The sequence below is a fragment of the Octopus bimaculoides genome, chromosome 1 (genome assembly GCF_001194135.2).
Source record: "Octopus bimaculoides isolate UCB-OBI-ISO-001 chromosome 1, ASM119413v2, whole genome shotgun sequence".
Lineage (NCBI taxonomy): Eukaryota > Metazoa > Mollusca > Cephalopoda > Octopoda > Octopodidae > Octopus > Octopus bimaculoides.
In genome coordinates this window covers 83,462,481-83,467,537 of record NC_068981.1, presented here as the reverse complement: position 1 = coordinate 83,467,537, position 5,057 = coordinate 83,462,481, and the positions used below count along the sequence as shown (strand labels likewise).

Sequence of the window (5,057 nt, the reverse complement as noted above, 5' to 3'; positions counted from 1 at the left end):
AAATGCACTTGCATAAGTACTCACACACACATCACATACCGGCATCTCTTGTAGTACTAGTTTAAACATGGAGATAAAGTGAAATTGAGAATCTTCGTTCCAGTATCGAACGCTGATTGTCAATTGTTTAGTAGCTCAATTAAAACTGATATGCACCGACACATTATTAAGAGAGAGAGAGAGAGAGAGTGAGAGGGAGAGAGAGAGAGAGAGAGAGAGAGAGAGAGCAGAGAGAAGAGAGCTAGAAAGAAGAGAGAGATTGAGTTGAGATTATGTTGATGAAAAGACTGAAACACAGACAGACATTAAGCGTAGATAGAGAGCTAGTCAGAGAGACCGTCAGACAAAGAGAAACATCGTTATCGTGGATATCCCTCGAGATCAAGAGTGAACGTCTTTGTTTTTTTCATTTTTTTAAATACTCTTTGGTTTATTCTGAGGTGAGTGATGAGTCCAATTCTTGCTCGGAAGTTTCTTCCATGTGTGGTTCCGGATGGAGGGCACATTTTCAGTTGTTTGGTCTGTATCTTCTGCGCCTCCTCTTTTCCTCTTGTTCTGCAGTCCTACTGGTCTAAAATGTTGTTAGCCTCTCTTTGATGATGAATCTTCAGCGTTCTCGATCCTGAGCATTTTCACCTAGTTCTCCGTATCAATATTACATTTCTTGATGAAAGCAGCGAGCTTACAGAATGGTTAGCTTGCCGTGCAAAATGCTTCGTGCCATTTCGTCCTTCTTTACGTTCTGAGTTCAAATTCCGCTGAGGTCGATGTAAAAATCGCCTTATCCCCTCCTCAAAATTGCTGGTCTTGTGCCAACATTTGAAACCAATATTACGTTCCTTGAAGGTGCCTTTCAGAATATCTTTGAACCTTTTCTGCCGCCCTCCTCTTTCTTTTAGTTGAGACATAGACAGATATATAGATTGATTGACTGAGAGATAGACAAACAAAGAGACTAACAGAAAGTCAAAGAGAAATACAATCAGACAGACGCAAAGAGACAGAGATAGTTAGATACATAAATAGATAGACAGGTAGATTCACAAATAGAACGATTGATAGAGCAATAGATAGATAGATAGATAGATAGATAGATAGATAGATAGATAGATAGATAGATAGATAGATACACAAACAGACAGACAGATAGAGAGATAGACAAAGTAACAGACAAGCAGACAGACAGACAGACAGACAGATAGATAGATAGATAGATAGATAGATAGATAGACAGACAGACAGACAGACAGATAAATAGATAGATTGATAGATAGGTACGTACGTTTCTATAGTAATACATAAATACATACATATATACATGCATACATGTATATATACATAAGTGTATGCACGAATATATGCATATGCATATGAATGTTGTTACAGAGAGAAATGCATATTAGGTATTACAAATGGGAGGAAGAGAACTCAATGCATAACGCAAAGTCTACATAATCATTTAATAAAAGGTTATATATAAATATATACGTGTGTGCGCGCATTTAGAATCATTTAGTAAAAGAGTGTAAAATGTATGTCTGTGTGTTTATGCAACTGTGAGTGAGTGAGTATGTGTTGAAGTGTGTTCGTGTGTGTTACACATATACAACACCGCTTTTTAAATATATTTATTCATTGTGATGAGCCAACTCTGTAAGGAAGAAGAATAACAAATTAGCCAGTTATCATGTAGAGAGGTGTAAGGAAAAAACAACAACATGAGTGAAGGCAATATAGCAATGAATATCATCCAAAACAAACATGATGTCTTCTTTTATGTTACTACTCACCACATAACATATTCATAATTGTGCTAACAGCTGAGATGATAGCCAAACCGAGACAACTATTAATTCGTCTTTAATGACTATGTGAGTGAATGTTCTTATGAAAATATGTATATAAATATAAACATACATATACACACATACGTACATACATACATACATACATATATATACTTCATAAATACGTATGATATACATATACATATTTGATATGTATATTACATATATATTATATAAATATATTAATGTGTACTCATTTATATAAACATACATTATATATATATATATATATATATATATATATACATATATATATATATATACATATTCTTATATATATTCATATACATATATACATTCATATTTTTATATTCTTGTATGCGTTTCAGCCCAAAGGCTGTGGCCATGCAAGGAGATATATATGTGTATGTGTGTGTGCGTGACCCTGTGTGTGTATGTGTGTATAGGTGTGTGTATTATTTTTAATCACCAGAAAGCTAGAAAAGTGACTCAAGAGCCGAGAGTTTCGTCTGTATTATTTACCAAACTGACCAAATAAGTATATATGTATATATGAATGTGTTTTGACGCAAAAATATATGCACACACACACACATACACACGCACGTACACACACATGCACACACACACACACACACACACACACACACACATTACCACGCATGCAGAGGTATTATTTTAGATTTATGAATATCTACGCGTGTGTGCTGGTGTACTTTCTATCCGTACTTTCTTGCACGTGCACTTTACCAACTTCATTATTAATATGGTTTGTTTTCTCATCCTCGATTCTAAGTAACCACACCTCAACCCACATCGATGTAATAATACGTCCTTGTAATGTCCCCTCATTAATGGCAAGTAACTATATTGTTACTACTACTACTACTACTACTACTACTACTACTACTACTATTACTACTACTACTGACGATAATAATAATAATAATAATAATAATAATAATAATAATAATAATAATAATGATAATAATAATAATAATAATAATAATAATAATAATAATAATAATAATAATAATAATAATAATAATAATGATAATAATAATAATAATAATAATGATAATAATAATAATATGATGCATCACAAGGCAGTGGCTCTCATAGCTTCTGATATTAACTGATTGGACGTGTTATCATGTGCATTGTTTTGTCTTGGTATATAAAAGATGGGCTACACCAAATATTCTGCTCATTACCACAGATTTGCTTGTCAGTTGTTTGACTATAACCAGCTGAGCATGTCCGTTGGTGGCTGACGATATGAGCATCTCTGATCACGAGCAGAATTAGCCGGAGAGCATCATAGCCATGTATTGAGAAGAATTCTTTGGGGTTTGAATAATTCACCTCTGGAAACATGGGTGTTTCGTTCATCATCCTTAAACAAAACTTATTCAGTGACCTTTTGAGTGTGTTGAGCTCCTCAACTTGAAGATAAGGTCATAAGCTGTGGTTTTGATGCATGTGCCAGGTGTACTCCTATCAGACGGGTAGTCATGAGAAGTTTATAGGGTTTCGTATAATTGTACCCCAGTGTCACTTTGATGGCATGCGTTGCTCTCTTAATAATAATGATAATGATACTAGTTTCAAATGTCTGCACCAGACCAGTAATTTTGGGGGTAGGGAGTAAGTCTACTGTATCGATCCCAGTATTTAACTAGTACTTATTTTATTGACCACGAAAGGATAAAAGGCGAAGTCGACATCAGCGGAATAAGAATAGGCGTACGGCCTGAAACCGTAGCAAACAGAATGCTTTACTTATCTCTCCGAGTTTATCTTTGTCTCATATAATGACTGGGTTGGATTCAATAAAAACAAGTGCAAGTAAAATGCTAAGTTTAATGTAATACCACGAACCATTTCGTTGTAAAGCTCTTTTATGGTTTAGTCAATTTGTGAGAAAATATGACGAATTTATGAAACTAAAATGGTAATAAAAATTCTTTAAATTGTTATCGAGGGTCCAAGATAATGAGGACAATATTTGAAAGGAGAAATATATAAGAAAACAACAAACGTGTTACATTAAGGTGTGGGGCTATTTCAAGTTAAAATCTATGACGAACGTTAACAATAAAGGAAAAACTACTAGTACTATTATTATTATTATTATTATTATTGTTCAGTAGTTTTATTTTTATAATGTGCTTTCACTTCACTACCGAGCGCAGCTCTGTACGCCTTGGGAATGTGCTGTGGTTTGCTGTGATGCTCTTATGGTTACTGTATTGAAAGTGTTTTGCGTAGGATGTGTGCAGTGCCCAGTAGTGCAATTTTCTGTATGTTATATATATTTGTAAGTCCTGGTGTTTTTGTTATGTATTTGTCTGAATATTTTTTTATTATACCTAAGGCACCTACTATGATAGGAATTGTTTCTGTTTTTAGATTAGGAATTGTTTCTGTTTTTAGATTAGGAATTATTTCTGTTTTTAGATTATTATTATTATTATTATTATTATTATTATTATTATTATTATTATTATTATTATCATTATTATCATTATTATTATTATTATTATTATTATTATTATTATTATTATTATTATTATTATTATTGTCAACATTATATTAATTCTCTTATTCTTTTGTACTGGCTTTGCACAACCAATACAAATAATTGTATGAAGCATAGAAATGGAAATCCCATATGAGAAATCCGACAGTGAAGTGTTTCAATTGGAGGAATATGATCCATGTTTCAACATTGCAGTAAAAGCTCAACACAGCGAATAAGAAGAAGACATGTAGTTATACGTTTATACCAAAGTGTTGCCCTGGGTCCTTTGTACATTTTCTGTAATTCTAAAATCACTAATCAGTAGGACACAATATGTAATAACGATAAGGCTCTTAAATTTCAGGTACACCTTATCGTGGGGCTTCTACAGAAATTCACTCAGAAGTTTTTAGATGAATTTCGGATCTGAGAAAACATACGTAAAAACATGTAATGAGTCAAAGTAGGACCTCATGAATGTAGAGCGAAAGTGTCAACGCTCACCTAAATATAGGTGTATATAACTAAATCACATTGAAACTGAGATACACACTAGTAACACTCCTATAGATGTGATACTCTACACGTCTAAAAAAAAAAAATTAAACGTCGAGCTTCCGGCTAAGCAGTTCCGTTCTGCATACAATATAATTTCAATGTAATTAGACAAAAATGCCAGCACATATACATACATATACATACACACATATATATATATATATATA

General features: G+C 33.1%; 1 protein-coding gene across 1 annotated transcript in view; it reads right to left on the bottom strand.

The window, feature by feature from the left end:
• Positions 1-5,057, bottom strand: part of LOC106879808 (iroquois-class homeodomain protein irx-3) — a 124,153-nt gene that overhangs the window by 8,438 nt on the left and 110,658 nt on the right. The gene's annotated exons all lie outside the window — the stretch shown is intronic.